The sequence below is a fragment of the Oncorhynchus keta genome, chromosome 10, assembly GCF_023373465.1.
Source record: "Oncorhynchus keta strain PuntledgeMale-10-30-2019 chromosome 10, Oket_V2, whole genome shotgun sequence".
NCBI classification, from domain to species: Eukaryota; Metazoa; Chordata; class Actinopteri; order Salmoniformes; family Salmonidae; genus Oncorhynchus; species Oncorhynchus keta.
In genome coordinates, this window is record NC_068430.1 from 75289497 (window position 1) to 75310021 (window position 20525).

Here is a 20525-nt window from a genome sequence, read left to right on the forward strand (position 1 = left end):
TGCCGTCACAGCTCTAGTTACTCTAGTTCCTCTGCTGCCGTCACAGCTCTAGTTACTCTAGTTCCTCTGCTGCCGTCACAGCTCTAGTTACTCTAGTTCCTCTGCTGCCGTCACAGCTCTAGTTACTCTAGTTCCTCTGCTGCCGTCACAGCTCTAGTTACTCTAGTTCCTCTGCTGCCGTCACAGCTCTAGTTACTCTAGTTCCTCTGCTGCCGTCACAGCTCTAGCTACTCTAGTTCCTCTGCTGCCGTCACAGCTCTAGTTACTCTAGTTCCTCTGCTGCCGTCACAGCTCTAGTTACTCTAGTTCCTCTGCTGCTCTAGTTACTCTAGTTCCTCTGCTGCCGTCAGCTCTAGTTACTCTAGTTCCTCTGCTGCCGTCACAGCTCTAGCTACTCTAGTTCCTCTGCTGCCATCACAGCTCTAGTTACTCTAGTTCCTCTGCTGCCGTCACAGCTCTAGTTACTCTAGTTCCTCTGCTGCCGTCACAGCTCTAGTTACTCTAGTTCCTCTGCTGCCGTCACAGCTCTAGCACTCTAGTTCCTCTGCTGCCGTCACAGCTCTAGTTACTCTAGTTCCTCTGCTGCCGTCACAGCTCTAGTTACTCTAGTTCCTCTGCTGCCGTCACAGCTCTAGTTACTCTAGTTCCTCTGCTGCCGTCACAGCTCTAGTTACTCTAGTTCCTCTGCTGCCGTCACAGCTCTAGTTACTCTAGTTCCTCTGCTGCCGTCACAGCTCCAGGGGCAGAAGCATCACACTGGGAAGAGTGTTAGAGGAGCTGTCCATAGTTCTGGAACTAAATGGTCTTCGGCGCCCGGGGAACAGTGGGTTAACTCCCTTGCTCAGGGGCAGAACGACAGATTTTTACCTTGTCAGCTCGGGGATTCAACCCAGCAACCTTTCGGTTACAACGCTCTAACCATTAGGCTACCACTAGGCACTGTCCCTAGTTCTGGACTGAAATGGCACTTTCCATTGTGCAGAAATCTATAGGAGCTGTCCCTAGTTCTGGACTGAAATGGCACTGTCCATTGTGCAGAAATCTATAGGAGCTGTCCCTAGTTCTGGACTGAAATGGCACTGTCCATTGTGCAGAAATCTATAGGAGCTGTCCCTAGTTCTGGACTGAAATGGCACTGTCCATTGTGCAGAAATCTATAGGAGCTGTCCCTAGTTCTGGACTGAAATGGCCCTGTCCATGGTGACGAAATCTAGAGGAGCTGTCCCTAGTTCTGGACTGAAATGGCCCTGTCCATTGTGCAGAAATCTATAGGAGCTGTCCCTAGTTCTGGACTGAAATGGCCCTGTCCATGGTGACGAAATCTAGAGGAGCTGTCCATGATGCTGAAACTATTTCGAACACAATGGTAAATATTGTCAGATCTCTCCCTGCTGCTGCTGAGGTGTGCTGTTGTCTGTAGTGATTCTGTAACTATGCTGATGATGTAACAGTGTATCAAAGACCTGCTGGAGGAAGCAGATGCATAAACATCCTTAATAAACAACAACAATGCTCTCATTAGTAAGAGAGGAGACAAGCAAGAGATACCATTATCCATACCTCATGCTGTCTTCTGCACCTCTTCTGTCCCTCCCTCCCTCCCTCCCTCCCTCCCTCCCTCCCTCCCTCCCTCCCTCCCTCCCTCCCTCCCTCCCTCCCTCCCTCCCTCCCTCCCTCCCCCTCCCTCCCTCCCTCCCTCCCTTCCTCTATCTGAACAGCCACGCCCCTATCCTCTCACCTCTCTATCTGAACAGCCACGTCCCTATCCTCTCACCTCTATCTGGACAGCTACCCCCCTATCCTCTCACCTCTATCTGGACAGCTACCCCCCTATCCTCTCACCTCTATCTGGACAGCTACCCCCTATCCTCTCACCTCTATCTGGACAGCTACCCCCCTATCCTCTCACCTCTATCTGGACAGCTACCCCCCTATCCTCTCACCTCACCTATCTGAACAGCCACGCCCCTATCCTCTCACCTCTATCTGAACAGCCACGTCCTAGAGCCCTTTGGGCCCTGGTCAATAGTAGAGCCCTTTGGGCCCTGGTCAATAGTAGAGCCCTTTGGGCCCTGGTCAATAGTAGAGCCCTTTGGGCCCTGGTCAATTGTAGAGCCATTTGGGCCCTGGTCAATAGTAGAGCCATTTGGGCCCTGGTCAATAGTAGAGCCCTTTGGGCCCTGGTCAATATTAGAGCCCTTTGGGCCCTGGTCAATAGTAGAGCCCTTTGGGCCCTGGTCAATAGTAGAGCCCTTTGGGCCCTGGTCAATAGAAGAGCCCTTTGGGCCCTGGTCAATAGCAGAGCCCTTCGGGCCCTGGTCAATAGTAGAGCCCTTTGGGCCCTGGTCAATAGTAGAGCCCTTTGGGCCCTGGTCAATATTAGAGCCCTTTGGGCCCTGGTCAATTGTAGAGCCCTTTGGGCCCTGGTCAAATGAAGTGCACTATATAAGGAATAGGGTGCCATTTGGAACACAGACTTGCTCTCCGTGTCAGAGAGAGAGAGAGAGAGAGAGAGAGAGAGAGAGAGAGAGAGAGAGAGAGAGAGAGCGAGAGAGAGGACATTTTTGTTATTACATTACATCATCATCATGTTCTGTGTTCTGGAAGTAATATTAATTGTACCAAAATGTCCATGTACTTGACTTGATAATGATGTTAGACAAGCGATGACTGCATTCAAATATATAATAGAATATAAGGAGTCACAATATACTACAGGCCATCGTTTTGATTATGATATTGCGGAAGCAGAAGAGATTGAATTAGCATATTATCTTAGAAATTACATAATTGCAGCGCATCTCCCTCTCTCTCATACTCACTGCAGGATTCAGTCATTACCCATAATCCTCTAGCACTGGAGAGAATATTGAAATACATTGAGCTGCTCAGTTTGGACACGCACACACACACACTCACATGCTCGCTCGCACACACACAAACATACACACACATACACACATGCTCGCTCACACACAAACCTGCATACATACACACACACACACACTAGCCGTCAGCTCTGAGGCGCTGTCGGACATAATTTCCCAGGATCAGCTGGGGCTGCAGTTTCCTAAAGTAGCCGAGGAGCTTTAGAATATTATGCACAAGTAGAGTTCTGAGTGTTCCAGACTTAGAGCTTTGAATATACACAAGATATAATATCCCTTTTTATAAGACTCCAGACTCCAGACTTAGAGCTTTGAATATACACAAGATATAATATCCCTTTTATAAGACTCCAGACTCCAGACTTAGAGCTTTGAATATACACAAGATATAATATCCCTTTTATAAGACTCCAGACTCCAGACTTAGAGCTTTGAATATACACAAGATATAATATCCCTTTTATAAGACTCCAGACTCCAGACTTAGAGCTTTGAATATACACAAGATATAATATCCCCTTTTATAAGACTCCAGACTCCAGACGTAGTCCAACTAAGCTCCTATTTCTTTAATAAGACTGGGAAGTGAGTCCTGCATTTGAGGTACACACAGGCGCACGTACACGCACACACACACACTAATTAGCGTGGAGGTATCCCTTGTGTTAGTAGCAGTGGGCTGTAGTTAATAGGGAGTTGTTGGGACAACATCTGAGTGCTTTGCATCACACCAATACCAACTAACTGTCTCCTACACTTTCTGGATTCTCCTCTCTTTCTGTCTGTGTTCTCTCTCTTTCTGTCTGTGTTCTCTCTCCTTCTGTCTGTGTTCTCTCTCTTTCTGTCTGTGTTCTCTCTCCTTCTGTCTGTGTTCTCTCTCTTCCTGTCTGTGTTCTCTCTCTCTTCTGTCTGTGTTCTCTCTCTTTCTGTCTGTGTTCTCTCTCTCTCTGTCTGTGTTCTCTCTCTTCCTGTCTGTGTTCTCTCTCTTCCTGTCTGTGTTCTCTCTCTCTCTCTGTCTGTGTTCTCTCTCTTCCTGTCTGTGTTCTCGCTCTTCCTGTCTGTGTTCTCTCTCTTTCTGTCTGTGTTCTCTCTCTTTCTGTCTGTGTTCTCTCTCTTTCTGTCTGTGTTCTCTCTCTTTCTGTCTGTGTTCTCTCTCTTTCTGTCTGTGTTCTCTCTCTTTCTGTCTGTGTTCTCTCTCTTTCTGTCTGTGTTCTCTCTCTCTCTGTCTGTGTTCTCTCTCTTTCTGTCTGTGTTCTCTCTCTTCCTGTCTGTGTTCTCTCTCTTCCTGTCTGTGTTCTCTCTCTTCCTGTCTGTGTTCTCTCTCTTTCTGTCTGTGTTCTCTCTCTTTCTGTCTGTGTTCTCTCTCTTTCTGTCTGTGTTCTCTCTCTTCCTGTCTGTGTTCTCGCTCTTCCTGTCTGTGTTCTCTCTCTTTCTGTCTGTGTTCTCTCTCTCTCTCTCTCTCTCTCTCTCTATTTGTTTATTCCCAATGAGCTATTGGAGCGCGAGGTATTGCATTTTGGGAAGTTTGCAAGTTCAATGAAGGTTGTCCCGTTGGGTTACAACCGGGCTTTGAAACAGGTTATGTCGTTTCGGCGACAGGTGTTTGTTTTTGGACTCACCGGAGCAGACTTTGTAGTTATTGTTTTAAAGTATGACAGCAGACTGTGTATGGCTTATTCTAGTACGGGTAGTCAACAATGTTTTGAGTTTGGGGATGTTGACCATAAGCGACATGCTTGCCTGAAAAGGGAGAAGGCTGGGGGAGGTAATATTAGTTACAGAGAAATGATTTTATAGAATAGCATGTCATATCACTTAATACGTTAGTCAGGCATAGCCAAAGACACGACACTGTTGACAAAACACTCGTATTTGGGCCTTCCCAACCTCCCACCATTGTCTCAAGGACATAAAATTCCATTTAGAAACCCTCCATTTTTTCCAAAACAACAAAAACGTTTCACAAAACATGACATCATGTAACAACTTAACATTCAAATACCAGTAAGGTGATGACCTTCGTGGACAGGACAAGTGAATATCAACAGACACATTATGGTGATCAGAGAAACCCACAGGAGTAATATCACACCTTACAACCCTACTACAGTAGTGATCAGATATATACAACCTGTCTAACCTTCCAACCCTACTACAGTAGTGGTCAGATACATACCACCTGTCTAACCTTCCAACCCTACTACAGTAGAGATCAGATACATACAACCTGTCTAACCTTCAACCCTACTACAGTAGTGGTCAGATACATACCACCTGTCTAACCTTCCAACCCTATTACAGTAGTGCTCAGATACATACAACCTGTCTAACCTTCCAACCCTACTAGAGTAGTGATCAGATACATACCACCTGTCTAACCTTCCAACCCTACTACAGTAGTGATCAGATACATACACCCTGTCTAACCTTCCAACCCTACTACAGTAGTGATCAGATACATACCACCTGTCTAACCTTCCAACCCTACTACAGTAGTGATCAGATACATACCACCTGTCTAACCTTCCAACCCTACTACAGTAGTGATCAGATACATACCACCTGTCTAACCTTCCAACCCTACTACAGTAGTGATCAGATACATACCACCTGTCTAACCCTACTACAGTAGTGATCAGATACATACCACCTGTCTAACCTTCCAACCCTACTACAGTAGTGATCAGATACATACAACCTGTCTAACCCTTCAGATAATACCACCTGTCTAACCCTACTACAGTAGTGGTCAGATACATACAACCTGTCTAACCTTCCAACCCTACTACAGTAGTGATCAGATACATACCACCTGTCTAACCTTCCAACCCTACTACAGTAGTGATCAGATACATACAACCTGTCTAACCTTCCAACCCTACTACAGTAGTGATCAGATACATACCACCTGTCTAACCTTCCAACCCTACTACAGTAGTGATCAGATACATACAACCTGTCTAACCTTCAACCCTACTACAGTAGTGATCAGATATATACAACCTGTCTAACCTTACAACCCTACTACAGTAGTGATCAGATACATACCACCTGTCTAACCTTCCAACCCTACTACAGTAGTGATCAGATACATACAACCTGTCTAACCTTAAACCCTACTACAGTAGTGATCAGATATATACAACCTGTCTAACCTTACAACCCTACTACAGTAGTGATCAGATACATACCACCTGTCTAACCCTACTAAGTAGTGATCAGATACATACCACCTGTCTAACCTTTAACCCTACTACAGTAGTGATCAGATATATACAACCTGTTAACCTTACAACCCTACTACAGTAGTGATCAGATACATACCACCTGTCTAACCTTCCAACCCTACTACAGTAGTGATCAGATACATACAACCTGTCTAACCTTCCAACCCTACTACAGTAGTGATCAGATACATACCACCTGTCTAACTTCCAACCCTACTACAGTAGTGATCAGATACATACAACCTGTCTAACCTTCCAACCCTACTACAGTAGTGATCAGATATATACAACCTGTCCCTTACAACCCTACTACAGTAGTGAGATAAACATACCACCTGTCTAACCTTCCAACCCTACTACAGTAGTGATCAGATACATACAACCTGTCTAACCTTACAACCCTACTACAGTAGTGATCAGATATATACAACCTGTCTAACCTTGACAACCCTACTGTAGTGATCAGATACATACCACCTGTCTAACCTACTACAGTAGTGATCAGATACATACCACCTGTCTAACCTTCCAACCCTACTACAGTAGTGATCAGATATATACAACCTGTCTAACCTTACAACCCTACTACAGTAGTGATCAGATACATACCACCTGTCTAACCTTCAACCCTACTACAGTAGTGATCAGATACATACAACCTGTCTAACCTTCCAACCCTACTACAGTAGTGATCAGATACATACCACCTGTCTAACCCTACTACAGTAGTGATCAGATACATACCACCTGTCTAACCCTACTACAGTAGTGAAAAGCAGATACATACAACCTGTCTAACCTTCCAACCCTACAAGTAGAGATCAGATACATACAACCTGAACCCTACTACAGTAGTGCTCCCATACAACCTGTCTAACCTTCCAACCCTACTACAGTAGAGATCAGATACATACCACCTGTCTAACCTTCCAACCCTACTACAGTAGTGATCAGATACATACAGCCTGGTCTAACCCCACAGTAGTGATCAGATACATACCAGCTGTCTAACCCTACTACAGTAGTGATCAGATACATACATGTCTAACCCTACCTGCTCAGATACATACAACCTGACACCTTCCAACCCTACTACAGTAGTGATCAGATACATACCACCTGTCTAACCCCAACCCTACTACAGTAGTGATCAGATACATACCACCTTCCAACCCTACTACAGTAGTGATCAGATACATACAACCTGTCTAACCTTCCAACCCTCTACAGTAGAGATCTACATACCACCTGTCTAACCCTACTGGTCTACAGTAGGGTGATTCAGACCACCCATACATATGCACCATGACTGTAAGTCCTTCCAAAAAGTGTCCCATACTACAGTAGTGAGACATACAACCTGTCTAACCTTCCAACCCTACTACAGTAGAGATCAGATACATACACCCTGTCTAACCTTCCAACCCTACCACAGTAGTGATCAGATACATACCACCTGTCTAACCTTCCAACCCTACTACAGTAGAGATCAGATACATACCACCTGTCTAACCTTCCAACCCTACTACAGTAGTGATCAGATACACACAACCTGTCTAACCTTCCAACCCTACTACAGTAGTGATCAGATAAATACCACCTGTCTAACCTGCCAACCCTACTACAGTAGTGATCAGATACATACCACCTGTCTAACCCTACCAGTAGTGGAGATACATACAACCTGTCTAACCTTCCAACCCTACTACAGTAGTGAGATACATACCACCTGACATACAACCTGTCTAACCTTCCAACCCTACTACAGTAGTGATCAGATACATACAACCTGTCTAACCTTCCAACCCTACTACAGTAGTGATCAGATACATACAACCTGTCTAACCTTCCAACCCTACTACAGTAGTGATCAGATACATACAACCTGTCTAACCTTCCAACCCTACTACAGTAGTGATCAGATACATACAACCTGTCTAACCTTCCAACCCTACTACAGTAGTGATCAGATACATACAACCTGTCTAACCTTGCTGCGCTGACACGACCTTCATTACCTTTTTAACCATGTGTACTGCCTAACTTTTGCATTCCTTACTCTCCACACATCAGAAAGCTCAAACTCAGCTAATAAACCAGACAGGCAAGTAGCTGACCGCACGTGAGGTTCTTCAGCAGTGCGATCAACAGTAAAATCCACTGTACAGTTCCAGTCCCTCCCTAAAACCATACACCCCTCTATTTGATCAAATACAGCAATACGCCCTGTACCCTCATTAGGAGCAAAAACATAGAAAATAAACAAATAAACATAACATCCGCCTTGACCAATAAAACCCGACCCTTGACAATCTCTGTTGTAGATACCACATTCACCCCTAAGCCTGAGGAAAACAAGATTGCCACCCCAGTACTGTAATTAGTACCATGACTGAGTACATGCTGCCCCTCCCACCACAAACCCCAGTCAACCTCATTTTCCTCATCACTATGTGTCTCCTGTAGGAAAACTACATTAAGCCTTTTCTGTTTTATTAATATTGAGAGAACCCACTCTTAGTACCTCCATGTAGAAAAGAGAAAGGAAAAGCAGAAGAAACCACAGAGAAAACCAGACAAAGAGAAAAAACACCCTCTGAACCTGACTACGTTTCCCATTACCCTTTGCTGCCGTGACAGCAGTAACACAATTCCTTAAATGGAAACGCCTCTTCACACTCAGCTGGTCTAACCCCACTGTCTCCTGTAACACAACAGCTGACCTCAAGAACTTATCAACATCAAAGAAATCTGCCAATTTGACAGATTTCCCAAAAGTCTGATCCAGGAACGCATTTACCTCCTCTAAATTGTAAATTGAGTCGTCACCAGCTGCTATCATATCAACAGAGATGTCCATATCCTTCTCCTGATCCTCCTCAACTGAGGCCACAGACCACTGACTCCCCTCAGCCACATCCCTCTGAACACTCCCCACTTGGACCCCATCACTCGTATCTCCTCCACTACCTGGGAGACTAGCCCCACCTGAACCCCATGACTCATAGTGGACATCTCCTCCACTATCTGGGAGACTAGCTCCACCTGAACCCCATTAGTCACAGTGGACATCTCCTCCAGCACCTGGGAGACTAGCCCCACCTGAACCCCATTACTCATAGTGGACATCTCCTCCAGTACCTGGGAGACGAGCCCCACCTGAACCCCATTACTCATAGTGGACATCTCCTCCACTACCTGGGAGACTAGCCCACCTGAACCCCATTACTCATAGTGGACATCTCCTCCACTACCTGGGAGACTAGCCCCACCTGAACCCCATCACCCGTAGTGGACATCTCCTCCAGTACCTGGGATACTAGCTCCACCTTAACCCCATTACTCATAGGGGACATCTCCTCCACTACCTGGGAGACTAGCCCCACCTGAACCCCATTACTCATAGTGGACATCTCCTCCACTACCTGGGAGACTAGCCCCACCTGAACCCCATCACCCATAGTGGACATCTCCTCCACTACCTGGGAGACTAGCTCCACCTTAACCCCATCACCCGTAGTGGACATCTCCTCCACTACCTGGGAGACTAGCTCCACCTGAACCCCATTACTCATAGTGGACATCTCCTCCACTACCTGGGAGACTAGCCCCACCTGAACCCCATTATTCATAGTGGACATCTCCTCCACTACCTGGGAGACTAGCTCCACCTGAACCCCATTATTCATAGTGGACATCACCTCCACTACCTGGGAGACTGGCCCCACCTGAACCTCATCACCCGTAGTGGACATCTCCTCGACTACCTGGGAGACTAGCTCCACCTGAACCCCATTACTCATAGTGGACATCTCCTCGACTACCTGGGAGACTAGCTCCACCTGAACCCCATTACTCGTAGTGGACATCTCCTCCACTACCTGGGAGACTAGCTCCACTTGAACCCCATCACCCGTAGTGGATATCTCCTCCAGTACCTGGGAGACTAGCCCCACCTGAACCCCGTTACTCGTAGTGGATATCTCCTCCAGTACCTGGGAGACTAGCCCCACCTGAACCCCATCACCCGTAGTGGACATCTCCTCCACTACCTGGGAGACTACCCCACCTGAACCCTCCATTGGGGAGACTCCCCACCTGAACCTCAGTGGATATCTCCTCCAGTACCTGGGAGACTAGCCCCACCTGAACCTGGTCACCCGTAGTGGACATCTCCTCCACTACCTGGGGAGACTAGCCCCACCTGAACCTGGTACACCGTGTGGACATCTCCTCCACTACCTGGGAGACTAGCTCCACCTGAACCCCATCACCCGTAGTGGACATCTCCTCGACTACCTGGGAGACTAGCCCCACCTGAACCCCATCACCCGTAGTGGACATCTCCTCCACTACCTGGGAGACTAGCCCCACCTGAACCCCATTACTTGTAGTGGACATCTCCTCCACTACCTGGGAGACTAGCCCCACCTGAACCCCATCACTGGGCATCTCCTCAACAGGCTGGGGAATTGCCTCCCCAAATCCATCCTTACCTCCTACAACAATACTTTTCTGCTGCATAACAGACTAGGTGCTTGTGATTGCTCTATCATTGTCAGCCCACCGCTCCCTACATCAGTGGGTCCAGGCATTATGACGCTGCTTTCCTTCCATACCCCAAAGCTGGCGGAGTTCACGGCGGTGGGAAAGAAGGCAATGTACAAAATCTGTGTAAAAGTGTCCCGTGCCTCTTCCCTGGAAGGAGTTAAATGGTGGGCGGGTGTGTTTGGTTCAGGTCCCTCCCCAAAAGGCTATTGGAGGTCTTTATACAAACTGCCTATTGAAAAGAGAACAGCTGACCTCCAATGGAGGATAATACATGGACCCAAAGACACCAACATGCATCTGGTACACCTGGATCCTACTGTTGGGGAGGGGTGTCCAACATGCATCTGGTACACCTGGATCCTCCTGTTGGGGACGGGTGTCCAACGTGCATCTGGTACACCTGGATCCTACTGTTGGGGAGGGGTGTCCAACATGCATCTGGTACACCTGGATCCTCCTGTTGGGGAGGGGTGTCCAACATGCATCTGGTACACCTGGATCCTACTGTTGGGGACGGGTGTCCAACATGCATCTGGTACACCTGGATCCTACTGTTGGGGAGGGGTGTCCAACATGCATCTGGTAAACACCTGGATCCTTACCTGTTGGGGAGGGTGTCCAAAACAGATGCATCTGGTACACCTGGATCCTCCTGTTGGGGAGGGGTGTTCTTTGCAGCTCTGGTATTCACCTGGATCCTCCTGTTTCTGGGGAGGGATGTCCAACATGCATCTGGTACACCTGGATCCTTCCTGTTGGGGAGGGGTGTCCAACATGCATCTGGTACACCTGGATCCTGGAGTTTGGAGTGTGACTGTTGGGGAACATTCTTGTCCTCCAAACAGTCTCTGGTACACCTGGATCCTCCTGTTGGGGAGGGGTGTCCAACATGCATCTGGTACACCTGGATCCTCCTGTTGGGGAGGGGTGTCCAACATGCATCTGGTACACCTGGATCCTCCTGTTGGGGAGGGGTGTCCAACATGCATCTGGTACACCTGGATCCTACTGTTGGGGAGGGGTGTCCAACATGCATCTGGTACACCTGGATCCTACTGTTGGGGAGGGGTGTCCAACATGCATCTGGTACACCTGGATCCTACTGTTGGGGAGGGGTGTCCAACATGCATCTGGTACACCTGGATCCTCCTGTTGGGGAGGGGTGTCCAACATGCATCTGGTACACCTGGATCCTCCTGTTGGGGAGGGGTGTCCAACATGCATCTGGTACACCTGGATCCTCCTGTTGGGGAGGGGTGTCCAACATGCATCTGGTACACCTGGATCCTCCTGTTGGGGAGGGTGTCCAACATGCATCTGGTACACCTGGATCCTACTGTTGGGGAGGGGTGTCCAACATGCATCTGGTACACCTGGATCCTCCTGTTGGGGAGGGTGTCCAACATGCATCTGGTACACCTGGATCCTACTGTTGGGGAGGGGTGTCCAACATGCATCTGGTACACCTGGATCCTCCTGTTGGGGAGGGGTGTCCAACATGCATCTGGTACACCTGGATCCTGCTGTTGGGGAGGGGTGTCCAACATGCATCTGGTACACCTGGATCCTCCTGTTGGGGACGGGTGTCCAACATGCATCTGGTACACCTGGATCCTCCTGTTGGGGACGGGTGTCCAACATGCATCTGGTACACCTGGATCCTGCTGTTGGGGAGGGGTGTCCAACATGCATCTGGTACACCTGGATCCTCCTGTTGGGGACGGGTGTCCAACATGCATCTGGTACACCTGGATCCTCCTGTTGGGGAGGGGTGTCCAACATGCATCTGGTACACCTGGATCCTCCTGTTGGGGAGGGGTGTCCAACATGCATCTGGTACACCTGGATCCTCCTGTTGGGGAGGGGTGTCCAACATGCATCTGGTACACCTGGATCCTCCTGTTGGGGACGGGTGTCCAACATGCATCTGGTACACCTGGATCCTCCTGTTGGGGAGGGTGTCCAACATGCATCTGGTACACCTGGATCCTCCTGTTGGGGAGGGGTGTCCAACATGCATCTGGTACACCTGGATCCTCCTGTTGGGGAGGGGTGTCCAACATGCATCTGGTACACCAGGATCCTCCTGTTGGGGAGGGGTGTCCAACATGCATCTGGTACACCTGGATCCTCCTGTTGGGGACGGGTGTCCAATATGCATCTGGTACACCTGGATCCTACTGTTGCGGAGGGGTGTCCAATATGCATCTGGTACACCTGGATCCTACTGTTGCGGAGGGGTGTCCAATATGCATCTGGTACACCTGGATCCTACTGTTGCGGAGGGGTGTCCAATATGCATCTGGTACACCTGGATCCTCCTGTTGGGGACGGGTGTCCAATATGCATCTGGTACACCTGGATCCTCCTGTTGGGGACGGGTGTTCAATATGCATCTGGTACACCTGGATCCTACTGTTGCGGAGGGGTGTCCTACACCTGGATCCTACTGTTGGGGACGGGTGTCCTACACCTGGATCCTACTGTTGCGGAGGGGTGTCCTACACCTGGATCCTACTGTTGGGAACGGGTGTCCTACACCTGGATCCTACTGTTGCGGAGGGTGTCCTACACCTGGACCCTACTGTTGCGGAGGGGTGTCCTACACCTGGACCCTACTGTTGGGGAGGGGTGTCCATTCTGTGCTGAGTCTGAAACTCTGGCACATCTGTTCTTAGTGTCCCAGGTTGATCGGGATGACTGACCTGATTGCTAGCTGGTTCTCAGCTCTGGGAGAGGTTTTCTCTTCCCAACAGTTTATATTTGGGCTAAAGTACAGGTTTAGTCGAAGGGGTGTCGTTCTCTTGCTGAACTTTGTGTCAGGGGGCAGCTAAATTAGCAATATGGAAGACACGAAAGAACAGTATTCGGGGAAAGGGGTCTATGGATGTGGTAGGACTGCTGGAGGGGATGTTGGCAGCGAGCCTGAGGGTTGAGTTTTCCTATTAAAAAACGGTTAACAACATTGATCTGTTTATGGGGTATTCAGAGGCTGTTGTGTTTAGTTACTGTGGAGGAAGATTAGGTGTTGTGTTTTTAATTGATGTGTTACCATGGTTTGTTTAAGTGTTTATTGTGTTATTTGATTTAAAATGCTCTCTCTCTCTCTGTCTCTCTCTCTCTCTCTCTCTCTCTCTCTCTCTCTCTCTCTCTCTCTCTCTCTTTTCTTTCTCTCTGCTCACCTTTTCTCTCTCTGCTCTCTGTTGCCTCCCTCTCTGCCTCCCTCCCTCCATCAGTCTGCTTTGATCATCGTAGTGGAATAAATCGGGGTGATCTGTGCTGAAACAATGTTTAATAGCTCAGAAACGCCTGGGCCAGTGCCACATATAAACATGCCTCACATAAACGCTGCATGACTGCATTAGAAAACGTGTGTGTGTGTGTGTGTGTGTGTGTGTGTGTGTGTGTGTGTGTGTGTGTGTGTGTGTGTGTGTGTGTGTGTGTGTGTGTGTGTGTGTGTGTGTGTGTGTGTGTGTGTGTGTGTGTGTGTGTGTGTGTGTGTGTGTGTGTGTGTTGGAGACAAAGAGGAAGAATGGTCACATCTGGACACAAGATTGTTACACAGAATGAGAAGTTCAAAGAGAATCAACAACCTCCATCTCTCCTTCCCTCCTATCCCTCCAACCCCCCAACTCTCCATCCCTCCAACTCTCCATCCCTCCAACCCTCAAACTCTCCAATCTGAGATGTCATTAGGTGCCCAGTCAATCAGGAGTCTTTTAAATCCCTCTGCACCTGTGTTCTCTGTTTTAGTTGGCTAGTGTTGTCCTCTATGTTCTGGGCAGAGACACACACACCTCCCTCTAGTCTCTGGGCAGTGGCAAAGCTCTGCACCTGTGTGCTGTGTTTGTGCTTTAGCCCAACGTGTTCCATGATGCGCCATTGGCTGTCGGGGGCATTAGCTGATCTGTATGTCTGTGTATGTGTGTGTGTATGTGTGTGTGTGTGTTGGCTAATCTGTGTCACAAGGATCGCTCCTCACCATCTGCTGTTTGTGCTGTTATGAGCTGTTCTGGGGTCAGTCTGCTTTGATGTGAACTAATGGGTTGCGGTATAGTTACTGTTGGCTAAACTAATCCTAGATCTGTTGTAAGGTGACTACCTCTGCCTGGAGCTTGTTGTAAGGATGACTGCATTGGGCCATTGGCCAACAATGACTTAACCCTGGGTGAGTCAGAGTGGTGTGTGTGTCTGTGTGTATCTGTGAGTGTATGTGTCCTCTACTGATTGGCAAGCTGTAAGGTGTTTTGGATATCAGAGGACTCATGTTCACAGCCACTTAACGTATCTCTATCTCTCTCTCTCTCTCTCTCTCTGTCTGTCTTTCTCTCTCTCTTTTTATCTCTCACTCTCTCTTTATCTCTCTCTCTCTCTTTATCACAAAGACAGACAGACATACAGACAAATAGACACACCTATACTCTCACATGTTCATTAAAGACACCATAGGAGCCACAAACAAAGTGTTCTACTGATCCATGGCCTCTCAGAAGGGAAATCACCTGTAGAGTGCTTTAGTTCCCCTTCCGAATCAGTCTGTCTCTCTCTCACACACACTCCTCCCTGAGTTGTCCTTATGGTTCTGGGTCAGTCTGTCTCACACTCCTCCCTGAGCTGTCCTTATGGTTCTGAGTCAGTCTGTCTCACACTCCTCCCTGAGCTGTCCTTATGGTTCTGGGTCAGTCTGTCTCTCTCTCACACACACTCCTCCCTGAGCTGTAGATATACAGTGGGGCAACAAAGTATTTAGTCAGCCACCAATTGTGCAAGTTCTCCCACTTAAAAAGATGAGAGAGGCCTGTAATTTTCATTATAGGTACACTTCAACTATGACAGACAAAATGAGAAAAAAAAATCCAGAAAATCACATTGTATGATTTTTAATGAATTAATTTTCAAAATTTTCAAATTATGGTGGAAAATAAGTATTTGGTCAATAACAAAAGTTTATCTCAGTTATTATGGCTTTGTTATATACCCTTTGTGTGTGCAATGACAGAGGTCAAATGTTTTCTGTAAGTCTTCACAAGGTTTTCAACACACTGTTTCTGGTATTTTGGCCCATTCCTCCATGCAGATATCCTCTAGAAAAGGAGTGAAAAACTTGGGGCTGTTGCTGGGCAACAGCAACGGACTTTCAACTCCTCATCCAAAGATTTTCTATGGGGTTGAGATCTGGAGACTGGCTTTTAGGCCACTGGTCCAGGACCTTGAAATACTTCTTGACAGATTTGCCACTACTTCATTGCCCGGGTGGTGTGTTTGGGATCATTGTCATGCTGAAAGACCCAGCCACGTTTCATCTTCAATGCCCTTGCTGATGGAAGGAGGTTTTCACTCAAAATCTCACGATACATGGCCCCATTCATTCTTTCCTTTACACGGATCAGTCGTCCTGGTCCCTTTGCAGAAAAACAGCCCCAAAGCATGATGTTTCCACCCCCATGCTTCACAGTAGGTATGGTGTTCTTTGGATGCAACTTAGCATTCTTTACTCTCCTCCAAACACGACGAGTTGAGTTTTTACCAAAAAGTTATATTTTGCATCTGACCATATGACATTCTCCCAATCTTCTTCTGGATCATTGAAATGCTCTCTAGCAAACTTCAGACGGGCCTGGACATGTACTGGCTTAAGCAGGGGGACACGTCTGGCACTGCAGGATTTGAGTCCCTGGCGGTGTAGTGTGTTACTGATGGTAGGCTTTGTTACTTTGGTCCCAGCTCTCTGCAGGTCATTCACTAGGTCCCCCCGTGTGGTTCTGGGATTTTTGCTCACCGTTCTTGTGATCATTTTGACCCCACGGGGTGAGATCTTGTGTGGAGCCCCAGATCGAGGGAGATTATCAGTCTTGTATGTCTTCCATTTCCTAATAATTGCTCCCACAGTTGATTTCTTCAAACCAAGCTGCTTACCTATTACAGATCAGTCTTCCCAGCCTGGTGCAGGTCTAACATTTTGTTTCTGGTGATCTTTGACAGCTCTTTGGTCTTGACCGTAGTGGAGTTTGCAGTGTGACTGTTTGAGGTTGTGGACAGGTGTCTTTTATACTGATAACAAGTTCAAACAGGTGCCATTAATACAGGTAATGAGTGGAGGACAGAGGAGCCTCTTAAAGAAGAAGTTACAGGTCTGTGAGAGCCAGAAATCTTGCTTGTTTGTAGGTGAACAAATACTTATTTTCCACCATAATTTGCAAATAAATTCATTAAAAATCCTACAATGTGATTTTCTGGATTTGTTTTCTCATCTTGTCTGTCATAGTTGAAGTGTACCGATGATGAAAATTACAGGCCTCTCTCATCTTTTTAAGTGGGAGAACTTGCACAATTGGTGGCTGACTAAATACTTTTTGCCCCACTGTATATAGATGAAATATGCAGCGTAGTGCTTGGTTTGTTGATACAGATCCTAATGTGATCCCCATGTTGCAAGAGAACTTTCCTGCCATGCAGGACATTTTATACTTGTAGGTTTAAAAATGATTCTGAAGTTTGTAATTTCAGACTAGATTTTTATCAACCCCTACAAAAATGTCCATTAATTATAATCCACGTAATAATTCACTTTTTTCGTTTTTTGTTTCCTGCTGTAGCAAACTGGATCAAATTAAGATCCTACTACCTTATTTACATAAGTATTCAGACCCTTTATTATGAGACTTGAAATTGATCTCAGGTGCATCCTGTTTCCATTGATCATCCTTGAGATATTTCTACAACTTGATTGGAGTCCAACTGTGGTATATTAAATTGATTAGACATGATTTGGAAAGGCACAAACCTGTCTATATAAGGTAACACCCTGTTGATAGTGCATGTCAGAGCAAAAACCAAGCCATGAGGTCGAAGGAATTGTCCGTAGATGTCAGAGACAGGATTGTGTTGATGCACAGTCCTGGGGAAGGGTGCCAAAACATTTCTGCATTTCTGCAGCATTGAAGGTCCCCAAGAACACAGCGGCCTCCATCATTCTTAAATGGAAGAAGTTTGGAAACACCAAGAGTTTGGAAACACCACCCCATGGTTGCTCTGACAGAGCTCCAGAGTTCCTCTGTGGAGATGGGAGAACCTTCCAGAAGACCCTGGACAACCATCTCTGCAGCGCCACCAATCAGTCCTTTATGGTAGAGTGGCCAGACAGAAGCCATTCATCAGTAAAAGGCACATTACAGCCTGCTTGGAGTTTTCTGTCAAAAGGCACCTAAAGATTCTCAGACCATGAGAAACAAGATTCTCTGGTCTGATGAAACCAAGTCTGAATGCCAAGCGTCACATCTGGAAGAAACCTGGCACCATCCCTACGGTGAAGCATGGTGGTGGCAGCATCATGCTGTCTCTAAGTTTTTCAGCGGCAGGGACTGGGAGACTAGTCAGGATCGAGGGAAAGATGAACTGAGCAAAGTACAGAGAGATCCTTGATGAAAGGCCATTGATTGGTGAAGTTCTTACACCCTGTTAACAGAGAGTAATGACTATATTAACGGATCGACCAATAGCAAATCACATCAGGCAAATCTGAACTCTCAGTTATTATGGCTTTGCAGACGGTGTGTGTGTGTGTTGTGTGTCTGTGTTGCAGTAGTTATCGTAGAGAAAAGTACAACCACATCATTTCTCTCTTTGTCGTCCCATGAGGGAGAAACTAAAGCCACATTCAGAAAGCAGATTTGTGCAGCTGCTGGAAACCGAGGAAAAGACAAACTGGAAAAGGAGAGAAAAACTAAAGGGATGCTGTCGTTATCTTAATAAAAGACTAGTGGGAGAACAGCAACGTCTTCTCTTTTTCTCCTTCTCTCATTTCCAGTTTGAGAGGATCCATTTTATCTTTCTTTTTTTTCCTCTCATCCCTCGATTCCTAAAAACACGACTCAGTTTAGTTTTAAACGTGTCTTGCTGGTCCCGGAGTTTCAAAAGTGCAATATTGACAGATTTGAACTACTGCATTGTGGGTGTACACAGAGGAATGCCATGTTTTGTTCTGTGCATGCATCACATAGTGTAACACACACTACGCGTGACAGGGGACACCACACATACATGCGCATACACATTCATTGTGTAGCATCGTTAGCATTTACCGTAGGTCTTTTTGACTTCATACATATGCATCCAAATTACTATACTCTGTCTGTCTCAGCTTCCTCCGTATGTGACCAGAATCCCAGTAGAGTGCAAGTGTACTGTGCCTGTGTGTGCGTGTGTGTGCCTGTGTGTGCCTGTGTGTGTGTGCCTGTATGTATGTGTGCCTGTGTGTGTATGTGCAAGGCCAGCAAATATGCACATGAATATCAGTAGCTTGCTTTTAACAGATTTAAACCCAAAAGTCATTTTCCTCCAAATGAGGATCTTTGTTAGATGTTAAACCACCTTAGAAAGGATCCTTTAATGTTTAGTGTCCCCACTTTATTTCTCTGTTACTGGGCACTCCTGCCTGTTGTGATTATAATGAAGTGCCCTCATAGAGTGGCATAAGACCCTGTAGTTACTATACTCTGTCTGTCTCTAGAAAAGACTATACTCTGTCTGTCTTGGTGGTGCACAAAGAGAAAAGAGAGCTTGGTGGTGCACAAAGAGAAAAGACCCTTGGTGGTGTATAAAGAGAAAATGTCTGATTGGTGGTGTATGGAGAGAAAGAGGAAAGGAGAAAGAAGGTAGAAGAGATGGAAAAGAGTCAGGGTTTTAAAAACTTTTAGTCTGTTGGGGACATAAGGTGGAGTAAATAAAACGAGTTAACAGAGAAATGTACCATATATAATGTAGAATGAGATAAAATCCATGCATGTCCCCACACACACACACAGAGCAAGAGAGAGAAAGAGAGAAAGAACAGAGAAAGAGAAATGGTGAAGATAGAGAGAGAAGAGCTCAAATCTGTCTAATGGAAGGATAAATCAATCATGAGGTTTAGAAAAAGCTTGAGCGGCTTCTCTGAAACCAAAAGTGTTTTACTCTGTCTGTCTCAGTTCAAACATCCTTTACAGAGAGCTACAGTGTTTTCAAGGACGGAGAGGGTGTGGGAATACATAACCTGTTATCAACATGGACTGGACTGAGCTGGTCAGAAAAAACAACTAACAAACAACTCAACAAACCCTGTAGTTGATCCATCTGTCTCTAGTAACTCCTTGTTAACAGAGAGCTAGCCAGACAGACCCTTCATGTTCAGAATGTCTGTCTTTAGTCCATTCAGGGTAGAATGGAAGTGTATCTTTGACATGACATTGAATTGCATTGTTCAGTTCCAGTTCTCATTGTTTGCACCAGAGAGTTCAAAAGGTCATTGGGCTTCAAGCAGCTTCCTCAAGGAAAAACAAACATCTTAGAATAACAGGAGCATGATCTGAATTCACTTCTCCCCATCTCTCTGCAGCCTTGTAGCCGTGACTGACCCAGGGTTTACCCCTGTTACACTACATGTACCAGACTGGGGTTCTCCTGTAGTCTCCCTGTTAACAGAGAGCTAGCCAGACAGACCCTGTACTTACTATACTCTGTCTGTCTCTAGTTCTTACACCCTGTTAACAGAGAGCTCGCCAGACAGACCCAGAGAGCTCGCCAGACAGACCCTGTAGTTACTATACTCTGTCTGTCTCTAGTTCTAACACCCTGTTAACAGAGAGCTCGCCAGACAGACCCTGTAGTTACTATACTCTGTCTGTCTCTAGTTCTTACACCCTGTTAACAGAGAGCTCGCCAGACAGACCCTGTAGTTACTATACTCTGTCTGTCTCTAGTTCTAACACCCTGTTAACAGAGAGCTCGCCAGACAGACCCTGTAGTTACTATACTCTGTCTGTCTCTAGTTCTTACACCCTGTTAACAGAGAGCTCGCCAGACAGACCCTGTAGTTACTATA

At 46.7% G+C, this 20525-nt stretch overlaps 1 protein-coding gene and 1 long non-coding RNA gene across 2 annotated transcripts in view; one reads left to right on the plus strand and one right to left on the minus strand.

Annotated features, from left to right (window-relative positions):
- Positions 1–20525, plus strand: part of LOC118382744 (protein phosphatase 1 regulatory subunit 29-like) — a 204309-nt gene that overhangs the window by 73741 nt on the left and 110043 nt on the right. The window lies entirely within an intron of this gene.
- LOC127932368 (uncharacterized) lies at positions 5350–7758 on the minus strand. Its single transcript, XR_008144978.1, has 3 exons — positions 7476–7758; positions 6216–6263; positions 5350–5498 (listed from the first exon to the last, which is right to left on the minus strand). It is a non-coding gene; the product is annotated as an uncharacterized LOC127932368 (long non-coding RNA).